A 13,942-nucleotide genomic window follows, 5' to 3' on the forward strand; every position below is an offset into this window, starting at 1 on the left:
AGCATAAAACCATGAATACAATCAATTCCCCAGAGGGCACAGCTTCAAGTGTGGGAGGGGAAGGGGGAGGGGGATCAGGATACGGTTCCTTTCCCATCTCTCTGCTCAACTTGTTCTGAGTCAGAAAAACACAAGAACATTGTAAACAGGGTTCTGGAGAGGAGAGGGACAGCTGGATGTGTATATGGAAGGCAAGTAGAAGAATCCTGTTGAAAATAAGGCCAGCTGCTGCAGTACACATAGCCAAGGGCAAGCTAAGGAAAAGGAAGAAGAAACTCCCAGAGAAAGGCTGTATGTACAGCTGTACCTATCATGGGTGCTGGGGGGTGGGGGAGAGATAGGGGGAGGACAGGAGAGATGGTAAGATGGATCTTGCCATTTAACTGAGCCCCCTTATACACTGCCATATAAAATCCAAATTGTCTGCTTTGAACTGAATTATTTGGCAGTGTAGACTCATACTTGTATAATCCAGTTCAACACAGATAATATGAATTATCTGCTTTGATCATCTGGATTATGATGAGTGTAGAAGCAGCCTGAGTTCTCCAGAATCTTAAGGAGACAAGAAAGCATGTTTTACTTTAGTGTAAGTAAGAGTGTAAAAGTAAAAGAAAACAGCACACCCTCAATCTATAAAGAAGAATCCATAAAAGCTGAGAATACTGAAATTAATAGCAGAACATATGCATTGCAATACTGATATATTTTGTTTGTGCTTTTTGGCAGAGTGCACTTATTACTTTCCATTATACTCATTGTTGCTGCCTTAAAAGAGCAGTGCTAAATGTTAGATTTTAACAGTCAAAAGAAGTCCAGAGTAAGAGTTAACATATACTATATACTATATGGCCACAATCCAGTGATGTGATGTATGTGCGTGCAAGCAATAAATAACCAGATTTTACCAGCTGTTCCTCTTTAGTTACTCCCTGTGATGATCTGCAAACACTTCTTAAATCTGGTGAGTTGAAAATAACATTTGGAGGTGGGGGAAGCAGGGGAAGTGTGTGAGGAGAAGAGATTGAAGAAGGAATAGTTGGGAGGAAATGGGTGTATAGTCAGACCTGGCATGCATTTCTTTTCAGATCATTTCCTATCTATATCTCTCTTTCGCACATGCGTACACTAATGCTTCAATTATGGACTGTCATCTGTTTTTAATACTAGAGCATTCAAACCCATTTATACTACAGAAGGATGCAATATATAGTGAGCACTACATCAGTCATAGATGAACAAAAACTGGTACTGTCCAACAATTTCACAAATTCTCCAGTCCAGAGACTGAACCAAAGACACATATGGATACCATGATTACAAGCCGAAACTCAAAAAGAATTACACTGTACTACTTCATGTCAAAATTATCTGCAGCTCACTTCATTATGTTAAAGCATGGTATGGACCAGATAATAAAGCCACTGCTTTTGCCTTTTCCTTAACACTAGCCATAGTAGTAAGTGACAGCAACTTCAGCTTATAATGCCCTTAAAATGTGTAGCACCCAGATAATGTAAACAAGGTAATAGGATAACCCTGTACAGACTCTTAATTTAACTGTCAAAATAATTTGAGAGTTGTCACAGCAGGATAATAATAGCCAGTTAAATCCCGATTATGTACAACCTCTTTTTAAGGTCCGCCTGCTTAAAGCATGACTCTATTACCAGGTGGCAGATATCTAACCTCTATTCGTCATAGCCATTTCCTCACCTCCCAGCACCTGAGAGTCATCTTCCTAGAGCCATTCATTATGCTATGAACTATGCTACTGTGAACAAATGCTCATTCTCTGTCCTTCTGAAATCTTCACTATCTACTGTGTAAACAAATAGGAAGCCCGGTCAGAGATTATATATTCTGAATGATAAATTCAAGTTCCTGAAAACAGTGGCATGCAAAACATACCCTGTGAATTGTACAAATTACGTTCCAGTGTTGTATACTAGTAATGATGTATTGCATAGATATTTCAGGCAGAGACACAAAGGAGTATATATATCTGTCATTTGATGGTTGTGTATAATTTCCTGTCCTATCTATAAAGCTTGACATGTTATTTGTTGTCATGTTTTAAGCACTCTAGCACATGGAGCAGTTCTTTTCAATGAATTACATAGTGAAGATCTCTATCTTGAATAATAAGTTAATTTTGATATGTATTACGGATATGTATTACTGAAATATGGCTCTTTAAAGATTGGTTTTCAATTTTTTTTACAAACTGCAAAATATTCCAGAGCCAAATCCTCTCAAACAGTTGTGTGTGTATCTGTGCATCTGTGCATCACATAATCTGACCTCACCATTAAAATCACTTAAGAAAAATCTCTTGGGAACTATTATTTATGAAATTTTATGACCATATATGTCTTTGTATGTCTTACTTCATCAAAAGATATAATTTATGCTTCACTTCATAGTTCAGTAGGGACGAGTTGCTGTCAAACAACCTTCTTTCTAGGACAAAGCTGGTTATGACTTTGAATGAAAAAGATATCTAAGATAGTAGGCAATTCCTAGTATTCTCTGTTTTTGTTGCACTCTCCAAGAATTCTCACACATTTACCTACCATTTGCTCCAATATGACCAAGGGACGGTCTTTCATTGATAAGTTTTCAGGGACTTCCATTACATTATGCAAAGGGCTTCTATACAAAACATATTTCAGAAGAGACAGCTGTTTTTTCACATAATAGATAACACAGCCCAACCAACAAGAAATATTTTGGTGTCTTGGTTTTTAGTCCTGTTTCTGGGGTTATTTGGGGCACTGATTCAGAAAATTACATTGGATAGAATGCACCAGCTCTAGTTTCTTAGATATGGCTATCATATTTTTCTAGACTGCATGTTCTATATCTCAACAGTTACAGCTAATAGGGGAAAGCTGGTGCCATTCTTGGAATCAGCAGGTCAAATATACCCAGAAACAGGGTTAACATTTAAATCACTAAAATGTGTACTGGCCAGTGCCAGAGTTAGTATCTCAGACTACTTGCTTTCTCTCATATATGCTCTTCATACTGCCCTGCATAAGTGAAAGCTTACAATTAGTTTCAACTATGGCCCCATCTGCACAGGCCTGAAAATCCAGAAATAGGATAAAATAGGGGGTGTCCAGAAATTGCATACCCCCAAAGCACACTGGAGCACACGTTTAGCCCAATACTTAGCATTAAAAACTCACTGGAAAGTCTGAAATCCGTGATAAAATGTGTTGCAGCTGACCAGTGTTTGGCTGCCACAGAGCACGAATTCTATGCTTTCCACGGTCCCTGTGGAGTCTCAGGAGCAGAACTGGATGTCTTTAATCCTCGTTCTGATGTGGATTGAGTGTGGCTGTGTTAAGCATTGCTCTCAAGACAATATTCCAGTGGACTAAATCCATCCTTCTCATCTGAGGCACAAGATGAATCAAACTGGCCGATGAGAAGGACATTTGACAAAGCATGCCAGCTGTCATAGAGTCCATTACTTCACTTGCAGCAATGAACTATGACAGATGGGACAGCATGAAGTAGGCAGGTGTGATGACCCATGGGCATTGTAGTCCTGCTCAGGACATTGTAATTCCTGATGAAGATGAAAACTTGGGTTTTTTACCTTCCCAGTCTGAACTGGATTCCTCTCAGCCAGATCTTTCCCAGGCAGATCTGGGAACCTTGCACCTGCGAGAAAGTTGTCTCCCAGAAGTATGTCAAACAAGCCCAGAGCCTACTTCTCCCGTATTCTTGCGCCGGGAGTTTTGTAAACAACAGAGAAGTTTGGATTCAGCTTCGCGCAGGAGTGCGAGGATTGCAGCTAAGAATGTGGCCAATTAAGACTGCTTCTCGTGAGAATCTTTGGGGAGTCTCACATCTGGTCTCAGAGTTAGCTTTCGGTTCTGATTCCCAGAGAACTGCTTCGGCGGGAAGCTAGACTCTATTTAGGTGTTTTACCCGCGTAGTAACTTCGCGGAGTCAATTCGTCAGCCTACGGAGCGAGTTGTGTCTGGACAGCGCGCTCCGGTTCAAGCCTCGCTCCTGCTCAAGCCTTGCCTTGCTATCCAGCCTTCGCCTTGCTTCCCAGCCTTTGTTTATCTACGGACTTTGCCTTGTTTCCCAGGATTAATCCTTGCCTTGTTCCACGGATTTATCAAGTTATTCCACGGACCTTGTTCTTGTTCTTAGTTACCTTGTTCCACGTTCAAGCCTTGTTTCAAGTATCAAGTTATTTCCTAGCCTCGCTCAAGTTTCATGGACTAAAGGACCTTGTCATCTCCCCTCACTTTGCTTGGCAAAGTGAGTGTTTCGGTTATTGGATTACAACTTTGGACCTTAATATTTCCTATTGGACATTGCTTTTTTGGACTAATTCTGACCTTTCCTGAAAGGTCTAATTCTGGACTATTTTCTACACTAGTTTTTATTAACTTTATATAATCCTACAATAAAGATATTAGATAGATTCTGGCCTCTGTGTATGGTTATTGGTGCTCTGCAGCCTGGGTCGTGACAGTTTGACTCCGCCACCCTAAGCACCAATTAACCTCGGCCAGAATGTCTACCGGAGTCGTACCTGGGCCGAGCGGCCAGCCGATTACCTACACCATCGACAAGGAAGAGGTGGACCGAATCCGTGATAAGCTCAATGCACAGGATGGAGAAATAAGGGGTTTGAAGGAACGCGGAGTTCGTCTTCCGGCCATGGCGTTGCCAACCAAGTTTACTGGAGAAGCTTCTAAGGTTCATGTCTTCCGTCGCCAATGTCAAGCTTATCTGGAGGCCCGTGCTGCCGAGTTTCCCCAAGAAGACATCAAAGTGGCATGGGTTTACAGTCTTCTAGACGGGCCAGCGGCCAGCTGGGCGACGGCACTGTTCGACCAAGCCTCTCCACACCTAAGATCAGCGCAACACTTCTTGGACCACCTCAAGGAGACTTGGGGAATCGAGGACAATTTGGAGGCAGCCGGTCACAAACTCCGTCGCCTTTTCCAAGGAGACAGACCTATGTCTCAGTATATAGCCGAGTTCCGAGTGCTGGCCCACAACACCGGCTGGAACGATGTAGCCCTCAGGGGACAATTCCGGGAGGGTCTCAACATTGAAATGCTGGAAGAAATCTCCAAGGTGGATCCTCCCCAGACCCTCGAGGCACTCATTGATCAATGTTTACGGGCTGAAGTCATGATTGCCAACAGGAAACAGTGGGTTCGAGGCCAGGGCAGTAGAGCCGGGGCAAAACCCCCTGCTCCCGCCAGCGTTCAGCCACGTCCGGTGTGGAGACCCCCACCGCCAACCCCATACCCCAGAGGAGGCGAGGAGGTGCCGATGCAGTTGGGCAATGTGCGTCCCAGACTAGATGCCGCCGAGAAGGCCCGTCGTCAACGCTTAAACCTCTGCTGGTACTGCGGGAACGGGGGCCACTTCGCCAGAGAGTGCCCAGCCAAAGGGAAGCCTGCCGCCCGTCTTGCGGCGGCGTCCTCCACGGAGACGAAGGCGTCTGAGCCGACTGGCACACAGCCGGCGGGGGAAGCCAACGACCGGGTGTAGAGGGGCTCGCCAACCCGGTCAAAAAATCCATCCAAGAGCCGCCAACCGGGGTCCTGTTCCTTCTCGTGGTCACATTATGGTCAGCAAAAAGGGGACCCGTCATGATCCACGCCATGATAGACTCTGGAGCTACCAACAATTTCATCGATAGAGAGTATGCCGACTCTCTGGGATTACAATATCATGATTTCAAGAATGCCCGTGTGGTGCAAGCCATAGACGGCCGTCCCCTCAAGACGGGCCCCGTAAGTCAGTGGACGGAACCCACCAGGATGTGGATAAGGGAACATATGGAAGAGATTTCCTTCTTTGTTACCGAGGTTCCCCATTTCCCTGTGATTTTGGGAATTCCATGGCTGACTCTCCACGACCCTAACATCTCCTGGTCCAACAGAGAACTGCAGTTTGCTTCACCGTACTGCCAAAACCATTGCCTCGTAGCCAAGGTATGCCATGCCACAGACACCGAGCCCATCATCACCTTGCCAAAGAAGTACTCCGAGTATTGGGATGTATTCAATGAGAAAGAAGCCGAAAAATTACCCCCACATAGACCTTATGACTGTGCCATTGACTTGGTGGAGGGGGCCCCGATCCCGCGAGGGCATCTCTACTCCCTGACTGAGCCAGAGCAAGAAGCTCTCAGGGAATTCCTAGAGACAAACCTTCGCAAGGGGTTCATCAGACCCTCTCAATCCCCAGCCGCCTCCCCAGTGATGTTTGTGAAGAAGAAGTCAGGGGAACTACGCTTGGTGGTGGACTACAGAGCATTGAACAATATCACCAAGCGGAACAGCTATCCCCTGCCTTTAATCTCGGATCTACTGGATCGGCTTCGAGGAGCCAAGGTTTACACCAAGCTGGATCTTCGGGGGGCTTACAACTTAGTTCGCATCAGGGAAGGGGACGAGTGGAAGACCGCCTTCCAGACCAAATTCGGATTATTTGAGTCCCGAGTTATGAATTTCGGTTTATGCGGAGCCCCCGCAACGTTCCAGCATTTTGTCAATGACATTTTTCAGGACTATCTAGACAGGTTCTTGATAATCTACCTGGACGATTTTTTGGTGTTTTCCAGATCACAATCAGAACATGAGAACCACGTCAAAATGGTGTTACAACGATTGCGGGATCATGGACTTTATGCCAAGCTGGAAAAATGCGCTTTTGATCTACAAGAGGTAGATTTCCTTGGTTACCGCATCTCGCCTCTAGGGCTTTCCATGGACCCAGCCAAAGTTTCAGCAGTATTGGAATGGCGGGCGCCAACTAACAAGAAAGAGGTGCAGCGTTTCTTGGGGTTCGCGAACTACTACCGCAAGTTCATTCCAGATTTTGCCCGCTGGTCCGACCCCATCACTAGCTGCATCCGTGGAAAGCAGCCTTTCCGCTGGACTGATCAAGCAGAGAAAGGGTTCCAGCAACTAAAGAAACTATTCACCTCCCAGCCAATTCTACAGCACCCAAATCCTGGAACCCCTTTTGTGGTGCAAGCGGACGCCTCTGATGTGGCAATTGGGGCTGTACTCTTACAACCGGTGGGAGATCACCTCCACCCCTGTGCCTTTTATTCTCGTCAACTAACCACACCAGAGAGGAATTACACCATTTGGGAAAAAGAACTACTGGCCATAAAGGCAGCCTTTGAAACTTGGAGACATTGGCTAGAAGGGGCCAAGTTTCCCATTGAAGTCCACACTGATCATCGTAATCTAGAACATCTAAGAACTGCCCGCAAACTAAATCAGAGGCAGCAACGTTGGGCTTTATTCTTTGAACGTTTCAACTTCCAGATCCATTATGTGACCCCAGCCCAAACCAAGCAAGCAGACGCCCTGTCACGTAAACCGGAATACGCTGCAGGACGCAAGGAGACCTTTGAATCCCAACTGCTACAACCTGAGAACTTTGCCACGCTCACGGTGGGGAACACCAAATCCATTCCCATTGGTTCAACTTCCCCTACTCCAGGACCCATCTGTGCTCAAGAAATCAGGGCTAGTCAGCAAGCAGATGCCTGGGCGCAGGACCAACTTCGCCAAGGTCTGCATTTCCCCTTTTCGCTTAAAGATGGGCTGCTCTGCTATAGAAATCATGTCTATATCCCACCCGGACCGGGCAGAGAAAAAGCGCTTCGTCTGTGTCATGACTGCAAACCAGCAGGACACTTCGGACTATTTAAAACTATGCATTTGATCCTAAGGGATTTTTGGTGGCCCAAGATCCGCAAGGATGTGGAAAAATATGTCAACACCTGCCCAGTATGCCAGCGCTCCAAGATACGAAGGGAGAAGCCCTCAGGGCTTTTACACCCCCTTCCTACCCCATCTCGCCCATGGGAAATAATTTCCGCGGATTTCATCACTGACCTACCACCTTCCTGTGGATTCACTACGATCTTAGTGGTGGTGGACCTATTCACCAAGTTAGCCCATTTCATTCCCTGCGAAGGCCTCCCCACGGCCAAGGAAACTGCGGATCTATTTCTTCAACATGTCTTCAGACTACATGGATTGCCCAAGAGTTTAGTCACAGACCGTGGATCTCAATTCACCTCTCGTTTTTGGAAGGCACTACAAAAACTATTGGGCATAGACTCTCGCTTATCTTCAGCTCATCATCCCCAAACAGATGGGCAAACGGAGCGCACCAATGCCACTTTGGAGCAGTATCTTCGCTGTTATGTAAACTATCAACAGGACAATTGGGCTTCTCTGTTACCACTGTCTGAGTTTGCCTACAACAATGGAGTTCAAGCTTCTACAAAAGAAACGCCGTTCTTTGCAAACTACGGCTTCCATCCACGTTTCTTTCCCCCTGTCATTGAAACTTCAGAGGTTCCCGCAGCAGAGGATTGGCTGCAGGAACTCACAGCGGTGCAACAACTTTTGCTCCAGCAACTGGACCAAGCCAAGGAGGACTATAAACGCCACGCTGACAAACATCGCCAGCCGGGCCCTGAAATCAAGGTAGGAGATCGGGTTTTCCTGTCCACTCGCTTTCTGCCCTCCCACCGCCCTTGCCGGAAGTTAGATGCCCGTTTCATTGGTCCCTATCCAGTGGTGGCGCAATTAAACCCCGTGACTTTCAAACTCCAACTTCCGCGTTCAATGCGCATTCACCCAGTGTTTCACCGTTCCCTGCTCCTTCCGGCGGATGGTGTGCGACCTGATACAGACCAACCGGCCCCCCCTCCTGTTTTGATGAATGGGGAGGAGGAGTTCGAGGTTGAGGACATTTTGGATTCTCGCTTTCACCGCCGCCGCCTACAATATCTCATTGACTGGGTGGGTTTTGGCCCTGAGGAACGCTCTTGGGAAGACGCCTCCACAGTCCATGCCCCTGATCTAACCCGTCGCTTTCATCAGACCTATCCCACCAAACCGCGACCTCGCGCCTCGGGGAGAGGGCCCCAGTTTGGGAGGGGCCTTGAGGAGGGGGATAGTGTGATGACCCATGGGCCTTGTAGTCCTGCTCAGGACATTGTAATTCCTGATGAAGATGAAAACTTGGGTTTTTTACCTTCCCAGTCTGAACTGGATTCCTCTCAGCCAGATCTTTCCCAGGCAGATCTGGGAACCTTGCACCTGCGAGAAAGTTGTCTCCCAGAAGTATGTCAAACAAGCCCAGAGCCTACTTCTCCCGTATTCTTGCGCCGGGAGTTTTGTAAACAACAGAGAAGTTTGGATTCAGCTTCGCGCAGGAGTGCGAGGATTGCAGCTAAGAATGTGGCCAATTAAGACTGCTTCTCGTGAGAATCTTTGGGGAGTCTCACATCTGGTCTCAGAGTTAGCTTTCGGTTCTGATTCCCAGAGAACTGCTTCGGCGGGAAGCTAGACTCTATTTAGGTGTTTTACCCGCGTAGTAACTTCGCGGAGTCAATTCGTCAGCCTACGGAGCGAGTTGTGTCTGGACAGCGCGCTCCGGTTCAAGCCTCGCTCCTGCTCAAGCCTTGCCTTGCTATCCAGCCTTCGCCTTGCTTCCCAGCCTTTGTTTATCTACGGACTTTGCCTTGTTTCCCAGGATTAATCCTTGCCTTGTTCCACGGATTTATCAAGTTATTCCACGGACCTTGTTCTTGTTCTTAGTTACCTTGTTCCACGTTCAAGCCTTGTTTCAAGTATCAAGTTATTTCCTAGCCTCGCTCAAGTTTCATGGACTAAAGGACCTTGTCATCTCCCCTCACTTTGCTTGGCAAAGTGAGTGTTTCGGTTATTGGATTACAACTTTGGACCTTAATATTTCCTATTGGACATTGCTTTTTTGGACTAATTCTGACCTTTCCTGAAAGGTCTAATTCTGGACTATTTTCTACACTAGTTTTTATTAACTTTATATAATCCTACAATAAAGATATTAGATAGATTCTGGCCTCTGTGTATGGTTATTGGTGCTCTGCAGCCTGGGTCGTGACAGCAGGTAAAGTACTCCTTTCACTTTCACTAATAACGATGTGCAGAGAAAAAAGCTTCAAGCAGACAACAGTTTTCTGTGCTCATGTGTCCTCTGCTATTTTCTATAAATGACAGCACTTTTGCACTTTATATTACTAATGCTTTGGAAGCTGGAAGAAGCTTCTTTCATGATAAAAAAAAACTATAGAAGCTAAAGGACATCAATGTTTGGTCAGACAAGCACATGATGGCAAAATCACCATTCTCACAGCTGTAAGCCTTCCTGGATTCTAGTCTTTTGCAGGGAACCTTAAAAAACTCTTTGGGGTTGTTTACTTAGTTCTATCTGGGCTACTGGTTTTTATGTAGGGAGAATGCAAGTGTAAGGCCAATAATGGCAATTGGCATAACACAACAGCTTAGAACTGTTCAGGGGTCATGGAGAAGTTTTCCAAAGATGCTTGTAACTGTTGACCCAGTTCTGAACTAAACTGAGTTCATACATCATTGCTTCTGTTCCAAAAGTAGTTTGCCAGGTAGCACTGGAGAAAAACAAGTCTGAATGCCTCTTGGGCTCTCACTAGTTTCACAGCTCTCTGAGCCCCTGGCCTTTACTTTCTGAAATTTGAAACATTCATGTGATACATGTGCCTAAGTTAAATCATCGCCTCTTAGAATTTAATTACTTTTTAGTCACTCGAAGTATTGCATAATTGCTTTCATATTGTAAAACACTTTCAGGACTTGATCACATTGATGAAAATAAGCTTCCCAGAACACTTAAAGCTTTCTTTGGGGATGGAGCCCCATGGCAGCCATCGCACAATGTTGTATGACTTCTGGCTATGGTTCCACCCTCAACCAGGGTGAAAATGTCACCAGAGGTTTCCATTGGAGCCAGCACACTTCTGCCCTATTTGGGTGATGCTTTCCCTGTATGATAGCAAAAGCATTGTTGTACTGGAGCAGCATGCAGGCTGATGGAGTCATTTGCTGGCAAAATGACACAGGGTGGCTCTCCCATGTGATAAAGTCATATGACTAACCCTAGGTGGCAGTTTATTTCATTTAACTTAATTGGTTTAAAACTGGTTGCACAGAAGTAGATCCTGAATATAACAAAAATATTTGTTTCAAATTGGCCCCAATTGTGCAAATATAATTGCTATTATGTCTCTCAAATGGTATCTATCTATTTATTTAAAACATTTATATTCTGCCCTTCTCACCCTGAAGGGGACTCAGGGTGGGACACAACATATATGTGGCAAAAATTCAATGCTGGAACATAAAATAAACTATAAAAATACATAAACACTAAAATCAATTATCTTCACATTAAAACAATTATTTAAAACAATCACAAGTCAGCCATACTGGATCCAGTCAGCAGGGTGAAATTTCCTATTGCTGCCCTGACTGCACTGTCCCAAAGGCTTGGTCCACAGCCAAGTTTTTACCGTTTTTATGAAGGACAGGAGGTAGAGGGCTGATCTCATCTCACCAGGGAGGGAGTTCCATAGCCAAGGGACAATCACTGAGAAGGCCCTGTCTCCCGTCCCCACCAATCGCGCCTGTGAAGGTGGCGGGACCGAGAGGAGGGCCTCCCCAGAAGATCTTAATCTCCACGAAGGTTCATAGCGGGAGATGTGTTCGGACAGGTAAACTGGGCAAGGTTCATTTAGGGCTTTATAGGCCAAAGCCAGCATTTTGAATTGTGCTCGGTAGCAAACTGCCAACCAGTGGAGCTGACACAACATGGAAGTTGTGTACACCACCCCAGTTATTATTTTAAATATTAATCTATTTAATATCTAAAATACTTGACACTTTCTTTTTCATATGTATATAAATTTACTATCTCATACTGTTGAACCATGGAAAAGTTTTAGTAGAACAAATAGATATGAGATGTTTCACATATTTATTTTGGGACAGAATCACCATATAATCATAACTCAATGGAACTATGTTGCTGGCCCTTCTTACACAACCTTTAGTGTCCACAGTAATGGCTTCTTGTCACTATGGAAGCTCAGGAACAAGCCACTGACAAATTGATCTAGCCCTATGATTTTGCAGAAACTTTCAAATGCATGAAGCAACTATGGTGTTAAGTCTAGGAAGAAGGCTCACTGGCTAGAGAAAGGAGATGCATGTGAAAATGGTGTATTGAACAAGTGCGTAATTGTCTTTAGGTCGTCTATCAACTTATAATATCCCTATGAATTTCATAGGATTTTCTTAGACTAGGAATACTCAGAGGTGATTTTACCAGTTCCTTCCTTTGAAAGTCTACAGCACCTGGTATTCATTAAACACAACACTGTAGAATATGGTCTATTAGTGCATGCTATACAGCATCAAAGCACAATCAATCATCTGTACATGTAGAGTAGTTCATTGGGAACTCTCTTGTCCTTGAGAAGGTAATTAGTGCTGTCAGAATAAACAGTAGAGACCTATCAATTCAGCAAGCATTCACTGATCATTTCCAAAAAATCTTATTTTTAAGTACATGGATTTTGGATTAGAGTTTCAAGGATAGCAGAGCAAAGCAACTAGTTGACGTGGCAGATACTGGGAAAAGGAGCGGTAGCAGTGGCACTCCCCAGCCATTCTGCTTAAACCTCTAGTCATTTTTCAAGCTAGGATGATAGAGTTGTGTGTATCACACAGCCCATGCTGTATTCCCTAATTTGGCCTTCTGTACTGAGATGTGGTAGGAGATCCTACTTTATGCATGATAGTAATATTCAACTAGCAGCTTGCTCAGCTGTTCTATGTGGAATGGATAGGTCCTAGTCCCTTGGCAGCAAAATACCCTTTGTTAGCCTGGTCTGGCCACCACAACTCCAGCTTCAAGGAGAAATTCCATCATTGCTACTGTCTTCATCATCTCCTCCTCCTCCTCCTGTAAAGCTATTTGAACCATTTCAATTCATTTGAAAACAAAGGGAGACATTCTTGAAAATCTATAGGAAGTCCAAGATATCTAAGAAAGAATCTTCCTTAAACAATGATCCTATAAGGGATGAACAATATAAAGAAAGTGGACTGTGTATGGCTTAATGCCTTCAGACTATCACATTATCATCATCATCATCATCATCATCATCATCATCATCATCATCATCATCATCATCATCTGCATTTCTATACCGCTTTTCTCACCCCTGGGGGGACTCAAAATGGTTTACAACATAATCAATGGCAAAATTCAATGCCTTATATATAAAAATATATCACATATCTAAATAAAAAACATACAACTATAGAGTAAAACAATTAAAACTATAAAAACATCAAACATATGTGTGAAACATGTTATTACAGCAATTAACATAGATCCCTTCTCTTCCCTCACCACCATCTCCCATCTCCCTCTCCATAGAGTTTCAACCTTTCTTTATATAGCCTCCCTGCTCCCCCAGGGAGCAAGATAGTGGAGGCCCTCGCTGGCTGAGACCCCCACAGGCATGGTCCTCTTATGCCCCAGTCTCTGTTCTTGCTGGGCCTGGCTTCATAGAGTCACAGGGCCAGGGCCTCAGTTCTGCGAGGAGTGAGTTCCAGGATCTGAGCCAGAGGCAACAAAGAAAACAAAGGCTGCCTCTTTCCTCGAAGCCCCTGGTGATGGTACCTTCACTCCCTTGATGGTCCTCAAGATTACAGAGCTCAAACATAAGTCAAGCTCCTTAGTTTACTCCATAGTTTCCTATCATATCCGAATTGTAGTTGATCCACTCCTTTGGCCATCATGCAAATCTACCATTTGACAAATGGTAGATTTATTCAATTGTTTAGAGAAGAAAATGTTAATCCAGTGGGTACCACTTCCCAACTGTTCCCTAGTTCCTACTTCTCCATTACATTTAGGGAAGAAGGGGGGTTGAGACTTCCCCTGTCTCTTCTTGTGATGCCTCATGGGCCTTGTAGTCCTGTTCCTAGTACTATCGTGGCAGATGAAGATGAAAACATGGGGTTTTCGCCGGTTCAACAAGAGCCGGAGT

General features: G+C 44.7%; 1 protein-coding gene across 4 annotated transcripts in view; it reads right to left on the reverse strand.

Annotated features, from left to right (window-relative positions):
* Window positions 1-13,942, reverse strand: part of sncaip (synuclein alpha interacting protein) — a 140,069-nt gene that overhangs the window by 99,792 nt on the left and 26,335 nt on the right. The window lies entirely within an intron of this gene.

This window comes from Anolis carolinensis, chromosome 2, assembly GCF_035594765.1.
Source record: "Anolis carolinensis isolate JA03-04 chromosome 2, rAnoCar3.1.pri, whole genome shotgun sequence".
Lineage (NCBI taxonomy): Eukaryota > Metazoa > Chordata > Lepidosauria > Squamata > Dactyloidae > Anolis > Anolis carolinensis.